We start from the raw sequence: 21,911 nt of genomic DNA on the forward strand, positions 1-21,911 counted from the left end.
ATACATGAAATTTAAAAAGCCATGAAAGCTTTCTTACACATATAACCACCCCCAGCCACTTCCAAACTGATCAAAATAAAACATCCTGTACTCTCTCTGTGAACCTCATCAAAGAAAATGCCCTCACACGAAATCATTGAAACCATCAGGTAGAGAAAATATACAATGGAATTAAGTGTAGAAAACCTTTAGGTGTCTGACCTAACATCTTTTACTGCATCTTTCTTCCAAGGTCTTCAGAAGAATAAAACCTTCCTAAACAATGACAGTTCAGAACACCTCTCTGAATTGTCTATGAAGTGACAACTCTACCCATCATTTGGAAACAAAAGAGAGTTGGACTCAAAAGCTCTGACAGCAGTAATGGGACATAAATTGAAGCATATTCTACAAGGAGGGCTTCTCAGGTGTATTCCAGCTATTTTGAAGAAACAATGCTGCAATTGTTCTTGTGCCCAGAAATAATCTTATTGAAGGTGAAGTTTTCCTGTGTCAGACAGCTCTTCACAAAAATGAAACATTTTTCCCTTCAAGTACCTCCAAAGCAAGATAGTAAGATTTAGGCTGGGCTGCCAGAGTGACTACAATAGACCTCAAAGAGAAAGCATCTATTACAGTTTTCTTTCAGCCAAATTCTTTATAATCCCAAACATGTTGTAAAGAATTTTTCTTAGACTCTTGCAAACAATTTCAGCAATAACTAAACTCCCACTTTGCCAAACATGCTTGGACAGGTATATCAAAACTATGCAGAAAATAACCAGGCGGCTGGCAATAGTCTGACCACCTGCCAGCATTTCAGTATTTTTTTATAAATTATCAGTTTCATCCTCTTGTTACTTCACTTGTTACTATCATATTAGTCAGTGAAGAAAGTTCTTGTTATTCTCTTTCTCTTTTTTTTCTTCTTATGGGACATACATCAAAAAAAGGTTTCAGGAGCTGCCTTTCAGCCTACATTGCACCTGCCTGTGGTACCCCCGGGGGTCAGGCTGCAGCGCCAGAGCACATGCTTGCACATTACTGGGGCCAACTGCTCCCACAGCAGGCAGTCCTTTTCACTCTGAGCAACACAGCTGGCACTGCTCTGGGATGGGTGGGTGTCTGGGGTTTGTAACTACCTAATCCTTAAACTATGCCCTAGGGCAGTGGTCGGCAAACCGCGGCTCTCAAGCCACATGCGGCTCTTTGGGCCCTTGAATGTGGCTCTTCCACAAAATACCACGGCCTGGGCGAGTCTATTTTGAAGAAGTGGCGTTAGAAGAAGTTTAAGTTTAAAAAATTTGGCTCTCAAAAGAAATTTCAATCGTTGTACTGTTGATATTTGGCTCTGTTGACTAATGAGTTTGCCGACCACTGCCCTAGGTCAGTGGTTTTCAACCTTCTTCATCTCATGGCACACATAAGCTAATTACAAAAATTCTGTGGCACACCAAAGATAAAAAACAAAATTAAATTTTAAAAGGTTTCCATGAAATATTGACACCCATAAAAAGGAATTATAACCATATACAACCAGATTGATGTCTGACTTATTTTACCATCTTTTACTTGGACTAAAAAATGTTTTTAAAATCTTTGGTGGGGTCGAGAAACATTCTTGCCTTTGTAGAGCAAAATGGATTTGATTATAATATGCTCAGAAAAATAGAAATGGCTCCATTTCAAGTCCATTAAATAAACTTACTTTCAAAAACACTGATTATGGAACGGTTTTTCTATTAGTCAACTATCATATATATATATATATATATATATATATATATATATATACACACACACACACATATATATATACACATATGTATATATATGTATATGTATATATATGTGTGTATATATATGTATATATAGAGATATAGAGATATAGAGATATAGAGATAGATAGAGATAGAGATATATATGGCTAAGTGTCCATCCAACCAGTAGCTATGATGCGCACTGACCACCAGGAGGCAGACACTCAACACAGAAGCTTCCCTGATGCACAATGACCATTTAAAAATTAACGGCACCACAAACCTGGCACCGACAAACCAACAGTCAGCTTCCCCCAAGTGGGACACAGGCCCTGCCACCACCCAGGACACCCCACCAAATCGCAGTCAACGCTGCCAAGACCCCAAGGCATAAAATGCGGCCCACAGCCCAGCCCAGCCCGGAAACAGTGGATGTGGGCACCGGGTAATGACGTCACTTAGAAACACCCAACTTCCTCTCCCTAGCGACTAGCCTCCTTGGAGTTTCTTCAGCCAAGGAACATAACTTGCTTTATAGCCAGGTGCAAACATTTTACAATTTAACCAAATGTTTGTGAACCATTTTCACATGCCTCAACTCATTTGATCCTCACAGAAGTCCTGGAGTAGGTAGAGAGGAGACTCAGTAGAATCCTATTTTCTTTTCATTAGCCAGAAAATGGAAATTTAGAAAGTTTATAAACTTGACCCAACTGAAAAGAAGAAATGGTAGAACTTGAAAATGACTTCAGGTTTTCTCACTGCACAGAATATAGTCAAACACTGCTACAGTTAAATATTTTACCTTTGTTCTCCCTGCATGATCTACAATAATAATCTGCTTCATGTTCATATTTACTGCTGTGTTGCTGACAATTACATGAAAAAGAAGTTGGGGTGCTTCACTGGGCTGGAAAAAATTTAGCTAAATCAGAAAGCAGGTCTAATTAAGCAAGTTTATTCTATACATATAAAAAGCTAAGTTGACTCGCACATGTGCGATACATATAAAGCTCTCTCACTGGCACCAATCGCATGCATGTGTTTCGATCAGTCATTGTCAATCATGAATTTGGTTGACACTTCTATTATAGAGAAAGGGCGAATAGTAATACTAAAGTATTTATTCTAATTAATTTCCTTTCAATGTGCATGAATCCGTGTACCAGGACACTAGTTATCAAATAAAAGACCTGCAAGGACATGAAATTAGTTCTTCAGTTGAACCTTTCTCAAGAATGTTTTTGCCTAGCTGCTGTGGCTCAGTTGGTTGAGCATTGTCCCATGCACCAAAAGGTCACTGGTTTGATTCCTGGTCAGGGCACATACCCAAGTTGTGGGCTCAAATCCCAGTAGGGGGCATGCAGGAGGTAGCTGATGGATGTCTCCCATAGATGTTTCCATCTCTCCCTCTTCCTTCCTCTCCCTCTAAAATCAATTTTTAAAACACATATATATTTTTTTAAAAAGAATGTTTCTATTTCACTAAATCATCTAAAATTTGTGCAAGATACTCTGGTTACTTTGTACAAGATATTCTGGAAAAAATAATATTTAGCAAAGTTATACTCACCTCCATCAAGAGGATCTTCAAGTAACTTATTTGCATGTTAGTTTTTATCATTACTAATTACTTCATCCTATTCAGCAATGTATTTGTTTCCTATTGCTACCATAACCAATTACCACAAAATTAATGGCTTAAAATAACACAAATTTATTATCTTATAGTAGCAATTTTCAATGTTTTTCCTCTCATGGTATACAAAAACTAATTACTAAAATTAAGCACACACCAAAAGTATATTTTTTGCCTGACAAAAAAATAGGTATAATTTTGATTCATTCAGACCAGACAGTTATTGTTGTGCTGATTATAGTCATTTTTTATTTGACAATCTAAGGGAAAAGAGGTCAGTGCTCCTGTCTCAATAATCAAGTATTGTATGTGTTTTTAAATTCTTGTTTGAAAATCACTCTTATGGTTCTAGAGGTCATACTACATTTGAAAAGAATTTCACAGGGCTAAAATCAAGGTGTCTACAGGGCTGCCTTCCTTTCTGGAAAAATCTAGTGGAGAATTCATTTCCTTAACTTTTTCAGCTTACAACAAGCATGTCAAACTCAAAGGCTAAGATGGGCCAAATAAATGAGGCATGTAGCCTGCGGGCCGCAAGTTTGACATGCTTGTTCTAGAGGCTGCCTGCATTCCTTGGCTGGTGGTCCACTTCCTCCATCTTCAAAGCCAGCAACATCCAGCTGAGGTAGGCATGGGGGCTTTGATAGATACAGCCTCGACCTAACACAGTGAGAACAGAGCTCGTGGGAGAACTTTGTAAGGTCTATTTTAGTCTCCACTCACCTCCACGCTCTCCCATACGCATAGAGCTTTGGAACAACCTTTGCCCAACATTGCTATCAGACACTCCAGTCTTATCAGAGCTCAAATATGAGAGCAGAACTTAAATCCTACAAGGTTGAGGCACTGATGAAAATATATGGGCTATTGTGTAGCCAACTCCCATTGATTCTTCCACTAGCTAGTCCAAAAACACTAAACTCCAAACCTAAGGGATTCCTACTCCTTAACTTAAGGGTTCACGAGGGGGAGAGAGCATTTAAGAGTTAGAGAACAGCAGTTCTGTGGTACCTGCAGCTCTCCACCAGGAAGATCATCTTTTCCCTATGTGCAAACACACTAGGAAAGTCACAGGTCAGTACCTGCCACTGGCCCTTCCTACCAGACAGGGTAACTAATAACTGAGAAGAATACAGCAGCTCACAGGCAATAAGAAACAAAAACTAAATATACATTCTATATATTATCAAAACAAATGGACCAGGAATTTAAAATAAATACAATAAATATCCTCAAAGACAAGATGGAGAATGGTAATAACATGAAAGAGGAACGACAATACAAAGTCCCAAGTAAAGGTCAAATGGAGTTAAGCTATTATAAAATAACTGGATTCTTTTGGAAATAAAAAAGTACTAATTTCAAGTAAACTTTAAGAAATCAAGGATAAATATTGCAATCAACTGAATATGTACTGAAAAATGAGAAAGGAATAGGACTAACAAAAATACTTGATAAATCCAAAGTTATGCAAGCAAGTGGAGAAAAAGAACAAAGAGAAAGAGAAAATAGAAATAAAGCAAAATTATAGACTTGGTAATAATTGCAGTAATAACTGTAACTAAATTAAGTGTTAATGAAATAAACATTCGATAAAAGAAAAAGACTTTCAGATTGGATAGATACAAAAAACCCTACTATATGCTGTCGACAAGGTATGTTTTCTTTTTAAGATTTTTGTATTGACTTTTTTTAAGAGAGAGAGAAAGGGAGAGGGAGAGAGATAAACTTCAATGTGAAAGCAAAATTGATTCAGCTGCCTCCTGCACACCTCATACTGGGGATCGAGCCTGCAACTGGATCATGTGCCCTGACCAGGAATGGAACCGGCAACCTTTCGGTACATGGGACAACACCCAACCAACTCAGCCACACTGGCTAGGGCAACAAGGTATGTTTTAAAGGACCAAAAACTATCTAAAATAAAGAAAATGAGGAAAGATATATCATAAGAACATTAACTAAAATAATGCTGGTGTAAATATATTAATATCAGACAAAGAAGAATTTTAAGCAAGAAATATCACTTTAATAAATAAAGACATCTCTTAAGAACAGAAATGTCATAATAGAGTTTAACTGAACTTAATCATAGTAAGCTTATTTTTTGTACATTGCTAATTTCTAATATTTTCTTTAGGGCTTGTAATATATATACAAAGCCAGATGAGAAATTAGGCTGTTGAATGGGGTTTTTCTTCATATTTTTATTTATGTTTTGTTTTTGTTGACTAGTCAAGCAAACTTCATAATGCTATATAAACAGGAGGGCTTGTAGGAACCTTCTCTAAAGTACTAAAAAGCATCAATATAATGAAAGCTAACATTAAGCTCCTTTGGTGTGCTTGGCATGGCAAAGAATGTTACATGTACTATATTATATACTGAGGGAAATTCTGCCGTTCAGACCTGAAAAGTGAAACTGAGTTGAGCTTTACTCTATTCCTAATTGTTGCTTCATTATTAATCCATGATTCTAAAGGTCCTACAGGCATTCCTTTCTCGTTTTCCTTAGAAATGTGCAGGTGTTATAGCTATGCATCAGGCCATTTACAGCAATTAAATGTCAGCAAAACAGTAAAATGTGATGGTTCTAATAATAATGATAAATATAAATATTTTTCTGAGTTATCAATAAGCAGAATTATCAAGATACTAGGAAATCGCCAGGCCAATGTGGTTCAGTGGTTGAGCATCAACCTATGAACTAGGAGGTCATGGTTCAATTCCCAATCAGGGCATGTGCCTGCCTTGTGAGCTCGATCCCCAGTTGGGGGGCCTGCAGGAGGCAGCCAATCAATGGTTCTCTTCTCATCATTGATGTTTCTATCTCTCTCTCCCTCTCCCTTCCTCTCTGAAATCAATAAAAATATTTTTTAAAATAAAAAATAAATAACTTTTTTTTAAAAAAAGGTAATGGGAAATCTCATTGCCTTCATTAATAATCTTGAAAGGAAAAAAGAGAACTACTTATCTGAACCAAAGTATTATTTCAAAGGATTTTACAATATTAACTAAAAATTTTTTTTAAATTAAAGATGTCAAAATCTTTCTTTTGAAAAATATACATTAAACCAGTGGTTCGTAATTGCACGCTCACCAGAATTCCCAGGTAGGCTTGTGAAAACAGATTTCTGGGCCCCTCCAAGGAGTTTTTGAATCAGCAGGTCTGAAGTCATGCATAATAATTTGCATTTCTCACGAATTTTCAGGAAATGATGATGATGCTGGTCCCAGGACCAAACTTTGAAAGAGCCACCACTTTACACAAATGAATGGACCCTCCTAGGAATTCTCTAATCTTCAGTATCTGAGTAATTCTTTGTTTTTTCCTACTCGAACACAATGAATTAGTTTAACGTGAATGAGATTTCTTCCACATGAAAAGTTAAACACTTAATTGGATATTTTCCATAAAACGATTCTTGGGACTGATCCAGTTCCCAGAGACCCTCCATGTGTCTCGAAATCATGCCTGCTCAGGGACCTGTGGTGCTTAAATACAATGGTGCTCCACAATCTTCCTTCAAGGTTCTAGAATCTAGAGAGTCCCAGAAGGTGAACTTTATTGTGGTGTTTGCTCTTTCAAATCTGTTCACATCACTGCATTTTATGTAACTCCTTATTCCCATGAGCACTGAGTCCCATTAAAGCAGAAAAACACTGCAATTGAAACTACCCAACAAAATCAAGAGTATCCATGAGACACTAATACTTGTATTCTGCTTTCTTATCTGATGTGTAGCGTGTCTAACTTACAACAGGGAATGGATGTAAACAAACATCTTACTAAGAGCAACAATAAGTTGGAAAGAAAACCAAGTGGGACATTAAGACACAGTATCTTGAGTTAGGATGGCATTCAGCGCAGCAGAACAGAAAGAAATGAGTCCCTCTAGAGATGTGTCTGGTAGGACAAGTGCTATACAAAAAAAGTGTGCACGAGAACAGGTCAGAGAGAACAATCAGCAAGTCTCCCAGATCACTAGGGGAAAATACGTATCACAGAACTGACCAGGATGGATTAAATATGTTTTAAAGATCTGCTGTACAACATTGTACCTAGAGTCAACAATATTATATTGTACACTTAACAACTTGGCAAGAGGGTATAGCTCATGTTAAATGTGCCTACCAAAATAAAATAAAATAAAATAAAATAAAATAAAATAAAATGTAAATGTGTGTGTTCGTGTAAAGATGAGACAACCTGAAACATCACAAATTGTTTCATAGATGGGATCATGTCAGTGGCAGATGTAGTTGTTTCACTCACTCAAGGTTTGTGTTCTGCAGATCTGATAGGGTAGAGAGTGAGGATGGAAGACAAGATGCCATGTGAATTAGATGGCTTTTGGGAGAATCTGTAAGGAGGATATGTGTGGCTAAATGTGTGCATTATAGGGTAGAGCCTCTGCACATACACACACTGTGCCTACATTATTTAAATTCAAGTTGTCTTACTTCTCAGCACCTTTGAAATGATGCAAACCCTTTTAAATTATTTATTATCCCAGTTTCCCCAATTTCACACATTTTTTCAGGTACTTAATCACATATAATCGCCTATGATTGTTTAAAAGGCACTTTGTGTGACTTGTTTGAAATAAACTAAATTATGGTCAAGTTGTTTGTATATATGTACAACATTTGAGTGAGAGATGAGAAAGTATTTTCAAAATAAATAGGTATAACAAATAATCATTTTACTTGTAGTACAAGTTATTTACATAAGGAAGATACAAAGTACCACTTGCAAAAGAATGGAGATAAAGGTTTTTACCCCTCAGTATTACTAAAAAAAGTAAATTAGAAAATTTGGTATTTTGACAATATTAAAACCAAGAAAAATCTTGGTTTGGTTAAATTAATAGAGCAACTATCAGTAATGGGCTTTAGAAATTATATTATGTACATCATACAAATAGGTAAAATTCACAAGGAAAATGTTTTAAATCAAGTTATAAAAATGGTCATTTAACACAAAATTAAAACACTCCTGTTTTTTGTGATTGTATCTGAACAATGTCTAAAAATTTTATATCAGCTCTAAACAATAGCCAGATTTGATCTGATTATGCCACCATGTCTTCAAATCCTTAGTGACAGAAAATACAACTTTTTCACGTACCACCTTTTTGTCTTTCATAGGCAACTCATGTTCCCTCATTCACTACACAAATTTTCAAACAAACAGGACTGAGAACAGATTCATCAACCCTCATCTACCCAGCTTTAATACAGATTAACATATACTCACTCTTAATTCATCTACTGACCCACATATCTTAAGAATCTACACTAATAAAAGAGTAAGATGCAAATTAACCATACCTTCATGACGCCCACCAGCCAATCAGAAGTATGCAAATTAACCCAACAAAGATGGTGGGTTAATTTGCATAAACAGGCACCAAGCGGCCAGGGGTGGGGTGGAACGCTTGCATCATCGCCATGGCAACAACACAGGTGTTCTGCACCGCCCCAGCCACACCAGGCCTCTGGGCAGCGTGGGAAGGCAGAAAGGCAGCTCCGGCCAAGCGAAGGCAGTGCTGGCAGCCAGGGGAAGGAAGGCCCATTCTTGCACGAATCTTCATGCATCAGGCCTCTAGTATTTTAAAGAAAATCCCATACATCACAACATTTCAACATAAGTACTTAAATATGCTTCTCTAACCAACACGATTATTTTAAAGTAATCACCATACTTTAAAAGTCAATTTCTTAATATCATGAAAATTTGTTTACTTGGTTTATTTGAATAAAGACTCCTTGATGTCTACATATTGCATTAAGTTGTATGTCTTTTAAATCTCATCTATTTCATAACATTGCTCCTCATTGTATTTATTCCATTAGCATGTACTATCAAATGTTCCACTTTCTGCATTTGACTGATTACTTCCTCATGGTTAGCTTACTATGTTAACTTTCCTCTCTCTCCTGTATTTACTATAAACTGACAATTAGATCTTGGAGGACTTAAGATAATCAAGCTCAATTATTTTTTACAAATATACTTCACTTGTGGTGTTTTGTACTACACATCATTGAGACTCCATGATATCTGGCTGTCCCATATTTAATGATATCAAGATTCATCAGGGGATTTAGATGATGTTAACCTGATCCTCATTATAAAATTACCAATCATGCTTTACCTTAACAATTTTAAGATTCATAGTGATTGTAGCCTAGATCTACTATTTCATCCAGAGTTGCAAAATGTGACTTTAGGATTCTATCGGTCTTTCATGCATGTACTTATTAGCAGAATTCTTACAAAGAAAAACTTTCCTTCCCCCAACTAGTTATGATGTTCCATTTTAAGATTTTTTTTATTCTTCTAATATGAAGAATATTTTCCTGTTTATAGGAGTCAGAAATATTTTCTTGTCCTATTTTTGGATTTGTAGCCATGATCTACTTGAGTGCCTGGGGAATGTTAAATAATGTCAATAATGAGCCAGATCATCCAAAGCATAAATTATCCTCAGGCTTATATCCCTTTCTTCAGAAGCTTCATTAATTGCTCTAAGAGCATTAACTTTTAAAGGCCATTGGGGTCCCATTAAGTTACAGTTATCGTATGTTTCCATCTGAGTTGCTTATCCCCAGGGAGTAGTTTGTGTGCTAAGAGAACTTGGGGTGACAAAAGAGAGAAAGCATCACTTTTAGTTGCAAGTTAAATCAGAAAGCATAAGTTTTGCAAGAATAATCATAAAAACCCATTTATTTAAAGCACCATAAAATTTGACTGAAGTACTCTTACTGGGCGAACTGCACTCTTTTTAAAACTGTAGCCATTTTTTGCAGCCTGATGAAGCACAATGCTTGTGAGGCCCAGTTTTGTTCCCAATGGATGGGCTAGTTGGTATTCTGAGGAACATAGGAAACAACTCTGGAAATTCTGCAACTTGACTCTGATGACTGTCTTGAAAAATGCATGTCATTAAACTTAGAAGAGTGGAGAAAGATAGTGTGTATTTTAGTAAAATAACTGCTTGCAAAATAGCTGACTTTCAGGTAAAAGAAAAGAACACTTTTATTTATTTTTTTAAATATATTTTTATTGAGTTCAGGAAAGAAGGGAGAGGGAGAGAGAAGAGAGAGAGGGAGAAAGAGAGAGAGAGAGAGAGAGAGAGAGAGAGAGAGAGAGAGAGAGAGAGAGAGAGAGACATCAATGATGAAAGGGAATCACTGATTGGCTGCCTCCTGCATACCCCCTACTGGGGATCGAGCCCACAACACAGGCATATGCCTTTGATCGGGAATCAAACCTGGGACCCTTCTGTCCACAGGCCAAAACTCTAACCACTGACCCAAACCAGCTAGGGCAAGAAATGAACACTTTTAAACTACAATAACAGAGATATGAAGGCACAAGAGTAAGTAAAATACATTCAGTTTAACAGAATATATCTTTAGCTCCCACAAAGCTATACCTCTAGTGGATTAATGGTATTTCTTTTGAATGAATGTCTATATACACCTTCCTTCTCTAAAAAAGTATCCTCTTTACAAACTCACAGTATTTTTAACATCATAATACCTCAAATGCAATTCTTTGTTCTTTTTCTTTTTTCTTTTTTATTAATCGGGCTCCTCAAAAGAATAATTAAGATGCTTATAAGAGAGACAGAGAGAGGGAAGAAATAGAAAAAGTCAGAGAAAAAGAACATGAGCAGGTGCAGTAGAAAAATAGAATCAGAGCAAAACGGAGAGTCAGAGAAACAAAAGTAATTGCTTTAAGGAATGAATGGTATTTTTTCCCCATCAAAAGGCAAGGAGGAAGGGTGACTAAGCAGAATGGGAAAGTTGCAGTCTCTGGGCCTGCACAGCATCAGAGGAACAGGAACCATGGGCTCTGCAGACCCCTGAGAGGTTGTACAGACAGAGGTTCCATATATGGCACCTCAGAGCAATTGGACCCTAATATTTTCTCTCCCATCCAGGATAGCCTAGTCTTACTTTCCTCACCTCACAATATAGTCTTTGAGATGTATTCTCAGGAGAAAATACACCTAAGAGGTTCCGTGGAATGTTGTGTTCATTCTAAAGTAAAAATATAGTGGTTTTCTCCTGTCTTTCTGATCCTAAGCAAAAGCAAATGACACTCTTTGGCGATGTGATAAATGGAAGGAGGGGGTATATTGTACCTATTTAGTCATCAATCTGCTAGTTAGTTGATTGTCTCCATATTCTTCTAGGATTTCAGTTGTTTGATCCATGTCGGAGTAAAATGTGCAACTCTATGACACACTTTTTTTTAAAATATATTTTTATTGATTTCAGAGAGGAAGGAAGAGGGAGAGAGAGATAGAAACATCAATGATGAGAGAGAATCATTGACCTGCTGCCTCCTGCACGCCCCCTACTGGGGATTGAGCCCACAACCTAGACATGTGCCCTGATGGAAAATCAAACCCTGACTTCCTGGTTCAGCCACACCAGCCAGACTATCACATTCTTTTTTCATAAAGAATCCAAAACCACAGTTCCCCTGCGTTAACTATTTTATTTTCTCCATTATCACTTCGGTCCTTCTATTTAAGGGAGACTTTTTAAGAGTTGCATAAAGCTTTTCAAAAGTTGTATTGTGTGATGCAAATAAAAATAAATTGCAAAATGTAAATAGCAATGAAATATATTTATTATTAAACAACTACCAATGTGTCAAAATTTCCACTGAGACCTTAACTCAGTGACCAGGAATTTCAAAGGGACATCCAGGCAGACAGGGTTTGTCCTCATGCAATGTCAGTTTTATATAACAGGAATTACAAAGCCAAATTGTTTCCTATTAGTATGTAATTAGGCTACCCATCTTCAGTTTACATTATGCAAACACATGTCAAATGGAGTGAGAGCAGGTTTTACAGAGGTATATAGGACTCTGAAGAGAGGAACATCAAGATATTAAATCAATATTTGCAAAATGTCACTGTTAGTAGAAAATCCTGGGAATTTCAGCTCAACTATGAAGACATCTGCCAATGGATTATTTGCAAACATCAAAAATCTGGTTCTTATTATGGGCTTGAGCAAGACAAAGGGGGAAAGTTGGCTATGGCATCAGGATACGGCCATTGCTATCGTCTGGTTGTCTGTGTCCTGCAAAATTCATATATTGAAATCCTCCTGCCCAGGCAGCGTGGCTCGGTGGTTGAGCATCTACCTATGAACCAGGAGGTCACGGTTTGATCCCCAGTAGCGGGCATGCAAGAGGCAGCGATCAATGATTCTCTCTCATCATTGATGTTTCTATATTTCTCCCTCTCCCTTCCTATCTGAAATCAATAAAAATGTATTTTAAAAGAAAGAAAGAATCCTAATGCCCTCATGTGATGAGGAGATTTAGGAGATGAGGCCTTTGGGAGGTCAAGAGAACGGAGGCCTTTTGAACAGGATTTATGCTCTTATAAAAGAAACCCCACTGAGCTCCCCAGTTTGTTTGTTTGTTTTGCCATGTGAGGATACAATGAGAAGTCAGCCACCCAGAAGAGGGCCCTCACCTGACCGTGCTGGCACCCGGATCTTAGACTTCCAGCCTCTATAACTGTAGGGAAAACATGTCTGTTGTTTATAAGCTATCCAGATGGTGGTGTTTGGTTATGGCGGCCCGAATGATCTAAGACAGCCAATATAAACTTTAGCATAGCCATCTACCCCAACCCAAGTCTAATCTTCAAGAAGATATGACCTTGGCTCAGCGGTGTAGCTCAGGGGTTGAGCATCAACCTATGAACCTATGAACCAATTGCTGCAATTTCTGGTCAGGGCACATGCACAGGTTGCAGGCTCGGTCCCCAGTGGGGGGCATGTGGGAGCAGTCTATTGATGATTCTCTCTCATCACTGATGTTTCTATCTCTCTTCCTCTCTGAAATCAATTTTAAAAAAATTTTTAAAGAAGATATGACCTTGTACTGGGAACAATAAATTTTTTCTGATAAACTAATACCCTGAAATACTTCTATTGACTTATATCCTTCTAATGGGTTAGATTTTGGTTATTTTGAGTCTAAGGAAAAATGAAGTTGACACTGCACAAGACAATAATGTTAATTAAAATGACAATTATTTGGTTAGATTTTGGTTATTCTGAGTTAAAACAAACTGGAGTTAACACTGCACACCACAATAATGTTAATTAAAATGACAATTATTACCAATCTTACATGCAGACTCCCTCTGAATATGAGTTGTTTTGTTTGTTTTTATTTGGTTGTGCTTTTTTTTTAGGAAGTGGAGAATTAACTGGAAATAGAAAAACTTTTTGTTTCTCTGCATTTGTTATTGAAATTGAACTTTTAAAGACAAATGAGTAACTATTATTTTAGAGATCTTTTCTAGTCGAACGCAGACAACTTCTTGAAACCATATTTCTCTGGACAGTCCTCTCTCTCCCTCTCACCCACCCAACCTGATCCATGGAACAGGAGTGGGCCTAACTTTCAAAACATAGTCTCATAAAGCAATGGCTAATCCCCAACTTGCCTTTTCTGTGATGATTATGATAACTTCTTCAGACTGCAGAGTGTGTGTCAGTGTGGGAGTGAACTCCATTGTGTTCTTTTATCCATTGAAAAACCTAAACTTCTATTTTTGAATAATTCTAGGTTATTGTCACCTTGTCTTCTTATCTTCTCTGACTGTTAGCAATTCCCCCTCCATCTATGTGGTTATCTTGACCGCATTTATGGAGTGACAAGGTGTTTCCCCTGAGCTTCCTTCTTTGTACCTGATGATTGCCTTGCTGGAGGGAGGCAGATGGAAAGGAATCTGTGCATTCTTCACCCTTTAAAAAGTAAAGCAACTCAGATTTAAGATGTCACACTGTTTTATTGGAATGTATAAAAGGAACTGTTTTATAGTGTCATTACAATGACACTGTGCAAGGGCTGGCTCTAAAAAATACCTCTGCCTTGGGACACCAAATAGTTTAAGGCAGAAACTATCAAATGATCTCAAGTTAAATGTTTACACATCAGTATAGAATAGAACTGTTTTCTCTAATGGAGCGTCCTGTCTTGTTATGCATTCACTGAATATTGAAATCACCACTGTGGAAATTAATACTGAGGAGAGATTCATTTGTCATATGATAATCTAGTTAAGGACACATTTCCAGTCTGAGACTTTAATCTCTACCCTAAAGGTTTAGCTACCCCAAAATGCATAAAATTATTAAAATGTGTTTACTTCTATTTTACTTAATAATTATTATCTTGGGCTAAACAATAAAACATACAAAAACTCTTAATTCCCAACAGTGCTTATAAGAAAAAAAAAAGACTTTTTTGAGTTCTTTTGTGGGGGGAGTTATTTTTGGTTTTTAACACTGTCTTGATTCAAATATCCAACTAGATTCTTAGAAACATCTTTTATATGTATGTCATTACATCCTTTATTCCATGCACCACCATGTGGTAAACATATTCTTTCACTGAACTAACACAGTTCTCATTCACATAAATAACTAGCATTCTAAATGCAAAAGTAGACACATGGGACTACATCAAACTAAAAAGCTTCTGCATAACAAAGGAAACCATCAACAGACTGAAAAGGCAAACTATGGAATGGAAGAATATATTTGCAAACTGTATATCTGATAAGGGATTAATTTCCAAAATGCATAAGAAATTTCTACAACAAAATAGAAAAAACTTTTTAAAGAATAATAATAGCCAAATGTTTCAAATAGGCAAAGGGCTTGAACAAAGAGTTCTCCAAAAAAGTCATACAAATGACCAACAGGTTTATTAAAAAAGATAAGACAGCGAAATGCAAATCAAAACAACAAAGAGATATCACCTCAGACCTGTTAAGATGGCTATTATCTTTTTTCTAAAGAGTGGACGAAAGGGGCCACATGCTAACCTGACAAGCTCAGGGAAGGCCTGCATGGCAGTCTTGCAAACTCAGAGACCTAAAGTAACCACAAAGGATGGTCTGAAATTAAACTTTAACTAAAAGCAGTTATGCTGGGTAGTCATCACTTAGGCTGGTATCTTCTCTGACAAGGTCAATCAATCTTTACCTTAATTGAGCTTATTGTCTTTTTGTATCTACTATAACATATCATTGAAATGTCAGGGTAACTTGTAACTTCCCTTTTTTCTGGACCTCTCAGGGCACAACCAAATGCGCATGGGCACCAGGACAGAGACTATAAATTCCTTCATTGTTATTGTTATCATGTTAATTGTTGACTGTCAACTATCCTGTACCCACCTATGTAAAAGAAGAATGTGTCTGTAATTTTACTGTTTATCCAATCCCAGAGGTTCCCACACACACACACACCAATACTTTGCTTTCTCCTGCCTCCCTAATCTATCACCAATGGATTTCATGTAATCCACTTATGTCTTCTCCTTTTATTGCAATGTATAAAAATAGGTGAAAAACTGCCATTCTCCGGAGCATTATCTCATTCCATTGATATTCTGCTTCCCGGCAGTTGTCAACAGTTTGGCTCAAATAAACTTACAAAAATTCTTTACAGGCTTGAATGTTTTTACATTAACAAAAGGATAATTGTTGGCAAGGATGTGGAGAAACTGGAACCCTTGCACACTGTAGGAATGGAAAATTGTGCAGCCACTATGGAAACCAGTATGGAGAGTACTCAAAAAAATTAAAAGTAGAAATACCATACAACCTAGTAATATTATAAAAGAACTGAAATCAGCAATCTTGAAGAAATGTCTTCCCTCCTATGTGCATGGCAGTAATATTCACAAGATTTAGAAACAACCTAAATATTCATCAGTAGATAAATGGATAAAGAAAATGTCATAAATACATATAATATTATACAGCCTTAAAAAAGAAGGAAATTCTGCCATATGCGACAATCTACATGAACCTGGAAGTTCATGTTAAGTGAAATAAGCCAGTAACAAAAGGATAAATACTGCATGATTCCAACTTCAATGGGTATAAATTTTCAGTTATTACATAAGATGAAAAAATTCTATAGATCTGTTGTACAACATTGTGTTTATAATTAGTAACACTGTACTATACATTTAAATTTTTGTTAAGAGGATAGATTCATGTTGTGTTCTTATTGACATAAAAATATTTTAATTTTTTAAAAAGTTTCTAAGAATGTTAATTTTATATGTGAATATGAACAGTCTTGTCTGGCTGGTGTGGCTCAATGGTTGAGCGCTGAGCTATGAACCAGAAGGTCACGGTTTGATTCCCAGTCAGGGCACATGCCCGGGTTGCAGGCTTGATCCCCAGTGTGGGGCGTGCAGGAGACAGCCAATTAGTGATTCTCTCTCATCACTGATGTTTCTGTCTCTCTTCCTCTCCCTTCCTCTCTGAAATCAATACAAATATTTTTTTTAAAAAAAGAACAGCCTTGGAAAAACCAAGATGGCAGCATAGGTAAACACCTGAACTTGCCGCCTCACACAACAACTTCAAAACTACAACTAAAAGACAAAACGAACATCATCCAGAACCACAAGAAGGCTGGCTGAGTGGAAATTCTACAACTAGAAGGAATGAGAAAAGCACACTGAGACTCAGCGAGGAGGTGCGGAAGGCAGAGGTACGGAGGCATGTGGGCAGAGAGGGCTGGCAACTGAGTACACAGCTGGCTCTTTCAAGCCAGAGGGAGACACAAGCTCCTGACTGCTCTGAACTCCAGTTCCAGGCGAGACTCTGGGGACTCAGACTCATACGGGGAGAAACTGGACTGTTTGGAAGTGGGTGGACCTCAAGGGCAGCTTTCTCTCAGAGGTGCTTGCAGCGATTTCCCCGGGACACTGAGACCCAGGGGCCTCTTAGGGCAGGGCTGACAGGAAGCCATTGCTGTTTGCTCCGCCCTGAGACTCCGCTCCATCCAAGCTGAGCATAGAGGCTTTTGCATATGAATGGCCTGGTCCTATGAAATCTAAACTTACCTATCAAACTGAAGCTGAGTCAGAGAGAACCAGAACATCCAAAAGAAGGCCCAAGGCCCCACAGCAGCTTGCATTGCTTCACAGCTGGGCCTCATCTGGGCACCTCCAAAACCCAAACAAAGAAGAGGAATCTGCAGATCTCTCCGTAACTCCTGCTGGGTGGCCTCAGGCAGAGGCTAAATTAGCACCTCCTTGGAGATCCAAGAGCCAGTGTACCCAGTGGTCAGAGTGGCACCATCCAGATTACAACTCCTCAGATCCATAAGGGATACACTCAGGGGGCAGACTCAGTGAGCACCAAAGCCCCACTGAAGCAAGTCTTGCCTCATAAGGGTGGCTCCAGCACAGAAGTTCTCCCATTATAGACACAGCTGATCCTCACAACCAATTGGCCTGAAGGTCAATTCCTCCCAGTGATACCAACAACAATCAAGGCTTAACTACAACAAGACTGTGCACACAGCCCACAAAGGGGTGCACCAAGAGTGCCCACCTCAGGTAACTGGGGAGGCTGAGCCACTGGGCCCTAAAGGACACCTAGCACACAAAGCCACTCTATCAACTCAGATAAGCATCCAAAATGCGGAGACAAAGAAACAGGTCACAGATGAAAGAAATGGAGGAAAGCAAACTACTGGATATAGAGTTCAAAACCACGGTTATAAGGTTTTTCAAGAATTTTCTAGAAAAGGCAGATAAATTTAGTGAGGCCCTCGAGGATATGAAAAAGGACCAACTAGAAATTAAGCATACAATGACTGAAATAAAAAATAATATACAGAGATCCAACAGCAGGCTAGAGGATCGCAAGAATCAAGTCAAAGATTTGAAATACAAAGAAGCAAAAAACACAACTGGAAAAGAAAAAAGAATCCAAAAATATGAAGATAGTGTAAAGAGCCTCTGGGACAACTTCAAGCATACCAACATCTGAATTATGGGGGTGCCAGAAGAAGAGAGAACAAGATACTGAAAACCTATTTGAAGAAATAATAACTGAAAACTTCCCCCACCTGGTGAAAGAAATAGACTTACAAGTCCAGGAAGTGCAGAGAACCCCAAACAAAAGGAATCCAAAGAGGACCACACCAAGACACAACATAATTAAAATGCCAAGAGCAAAAGACAAAGAGAGAATATTAAAAGCAGCAAGAGAAAAACAGTTAGCTACCTACAAGGGAGCACCCATACGACTGTCAGCTGTTTTCTCAACAGAAACTATGCAGGCCAGAAGGGAGTGGCAAGAAATATTCAAAGTAATGAACAGCAAGAACCTACAACCAAGATTACTCTACCTAGCAAAGCTATCATTCAGAATTGAAAGTCAGATAAAGAGCTTCACAGATAAGAAAAAGCTAAAGGACCTCATCACCTCCAAACCAGTATTATATGAAATGCTGAAAGGTATTCTTTAAGAAAAGAAAGAAGAAAAAGGGTAAAGATAAAAATTATGAACAACAAATATATATCTATCAAGTGAATACAAAATCTGATGAACAGAATAATCTGGTGAATATAATAGAATCAGGGGCACAGAAAGGGAGTGGACTGACAATCCTCAGGGGGAAAGGGGTATAGGAGGTACGGGAAGAGACTGGACAAAAATTGTACACCTATGGATGAGGACAGTGGAGGGGGAGGTAAGGGCATGGGGTGGGGTGGGATGGGAACAGGGTGGAGTGGAGCTATCGTGGGAAAGAAAGAGGAACAACTGTAATAATCTGAACAATAAAGATTTTTAAATAAATAAATAAATAAAAATAAAGGTCAAAAAGAACAGTCTTAGTTCAGTGAAAGAATTTATTCACCACACTGTGGTACACAGAATAAGACATTTTTTGAAGCAATGTGTATAATCAAGATAGCTCTTTAAAAAATATATGTTTTACTGTCAATAATCAGCAAATGTGATATTCCTATCATCTAAACTGCAGCATTCTTACAAATTCTTCAATAGTTTCGATTGCACTTAGAACAAAATTCATCTTTCTACCATGATCTATATTTTCTGCATTATGTGAGGTCAGCTTACTTCTCCAGGTTTCTCTGCTGGACATTGAGCCATTCCCCCAACCCTGGCTCACAGTGTTTTCACCACTCTCCTCTCATTTTAGCTCCCTGCAGACATCAAGCTCTTCTCTCACCTCTGGCCAATGGTACCTGCTGTTGTTCCCTTTGCCTGGAGTGCTTCTCTCCCCACTGCTCACTCACATCAGCACTTTTCTCTACCTGAGTTCTCTGTCTGAACTCTTAATTCATTTATTCATGGCTTTTAAATCTCACAATTATTTTATAGTTGCTTTTATGTCTGCCTTTGCCCCAAAAACTAATTTGCACAGGACAGGAGCTCTGCCGTGTTCCCAATTATTTCAATACGACCTAGGACACCACGTGTAGGCAGCCAAAATATAGCTAAAGAATGAATGATTCCAAGGAAATTTGTGAAACAGGAATTTTAGGACAGGTTTAGGAAATTTTGAAATTTTGGAAATTAAGGGGACCATGGAGGAAGCACAGAGCTGCAGTGCAGCAGAAGGTATACTGCCATAGAATGGGGAAGCTGAAAAGCTGCAACAGGTACATTTCGGTAGAATGAGGGAGCTGGGAACAGCAAAAGATCTATATTTACAAAATAAAGAGAAGGAAGCCCTTCATCCAGAAGGAAAATAAAAAAGCCCAAAGGGAATGGAAAAACAATAAGGAAGGAGTGGGGGGTTGGGGGTGGGAGTGAGCCTTACATGTCCCATTTGAGGTTTGACCTTTGAGCCTGGAGTTACTATAATAACCAGTCTAAGGGAATAGTGACCAATCAGAGGGGATATCAAGGCACCAGGATCTGCAGCCTTTATAAGACATAGGAAAAAGAACTCAGTGGGACCTTTCCCCCTCCCTACATGGGAGTCCATTCTGTGGGACTCTTTCCCACTCCCCATGTGGGAGTCTGTACCTGTTCTTCAATAAATCTCCACCTTTGCTATACCACTTTCTGTCCATGGATTCATTCTTTGATTCTGGCAGACAAAGAATCCAGGTTCCAGTCCAAAAATTCCATTTCACCTGTAAAAGATGTGTCTTATTCTTTCCCTCAGTATAGAAAGTCACAAGACTATTTTTTAAATTGTATGTTCTAATAAGTAGTCAGGCTCCATCCATAAAAACCAATGACCACATACTCTCCTTTTCCACAAAATAAAGGTGCAAATACCCTCTCACTTTCCCCTTCCCTTTTCCTTATATTTCATCTTCCTCTTCTTGAGAAGCAGGAAAATCTTAAATTTTGTTAATGGAAACAACCTTTTTGTGAGCATGTGACAGTACATTTACATATACACTTCAACCCATGTATGACATTTTGTACAGTCTATCCCTGTGGTCAGCAAACTGCAGCTCACGAGCCACATGCAGCTCTTTGGCCCCTTGAGTGTGGCTCTTCCACAGAATACCACGGCCTGGGCGAGTCTATTTTGAAGAAGTGGCGTTAGAAGAAGTTTAAATTTACAAAATTTGGCTCTCAAAAGAAATTTCAATCGTTGTACTGTTGATATTTGGCTCTGTTGATTAATGAGTTTGCCAACCACTAGTCTATCCCATAAGAGCAGCTTTTTCTTATTCCAGATATTTGTATCATGTTCCTTACAATGGGGACTAGATAAGGGTGTGAAGGAGTTTGTGCAAATCAATCCTTAATACTAACAGCAAAAAAGAGGGGTGTTTCCTTACTGATTTTATGGAGAGCCAAGCATTATCCCAAGGTATGTCAAGTCTGTAATTAGAAATTGTATCTTTAGAAATCTTCAATTGATTCTTCTAAATTTCAAATGGCATTCTACTTCAGCAAACTGCTTCACTGGAGTAAAAGAATCCTATCTAACAAAAGAGTAATATGCAGAATGACCATCACTCCAACACACAATATGGCTGCCCCCATGTGGTCAAAGATTCTGCTCCCATGTGGACACAAGATGGCCACCACAAGATGGCCAGCAGGGGAAGGCAGTTGGGAGGCACCAGGCCTGCAAGGAAGGGCAGTTGAGAGGGACCAGGCCTGCAAGGGAGGGCAGTTGGAGGTGATCAACCCTGCAGGAGAGGGCAGTTAGGGGTGACCAGGCTGGCAGAGGAGGGAAGTTGGGGGCAAACAGGCTGGCAGGGGAGCAGTTAGGCATCAATCAGGCTGGCAGCAGAGTGGTTAGGAGGTGATCAGGCTGGCAGGCAGAAGCGGTTAGGGGCAATCAGGAAGGCAGGCAGGCAGGCGAGCAGTTGGGAGCCAGCAGTCCTGGATTGTGAGAGGGATGTCCGACTGCCTGTTTAGACCCGATCCTACCAGGCAGTCGGACATCCCTCGAGGGGTCCCAGATTGGAGAGGGTGCAGGCTGGGCTGAGGGACACCCCACCCTCTGTGCACGAATTTTGTGCACTGGGCCTCTAGTGTTTTTATATTTACCTAAAAAGATATACCCTAGTTTATAAGCCTTATTCAAGACTATATCTTTCTTATTCTGGACTAGACTCTTTAGTAGAATTCCTTTAATAATAAATGCTTAATTACACAGCTAATAGCTTAATAAACTTCTGTGACATTATTTAAATTAAGATAAGTAAACCAAAT

At 38.4% G+C, this 21,911-nt stretch overlaps 1 non-coding gene across 1 annotated transcript; it reads left to right on the forward strand.

Moving 5' to 3' along the window:
* The first annotated feature begins 939 nt into the window (after window positions 1–939).
* On the forward strand, window positions 940–1,076 carry LOC114231001 (small nucleolar RNA SNORA76). Its single transcript, XR_003616985.2, has one exon. It is a non-coding gene; the product is annotated as a small nucleolar RNA SNORA76 (small nucleolar RNA).
* Window positions 1,077–21,911: the final 20,835 nt, after the last annotated feature.

This window comes from Eptesicus fuscus, chromosome 21 (assembly GCF_027574615.1).
Source record: "Eptesicus fuscus isolate TK198812 chromosome 21, DD_ASM_mEF_20220401, whole genome shotgun sequence".
NCBI lineage: Eukaryota > Metazoa > Chordata > Mammalia > Chiroptera > Vespertilionidae > Eptesicus > Eptesicus fuscus.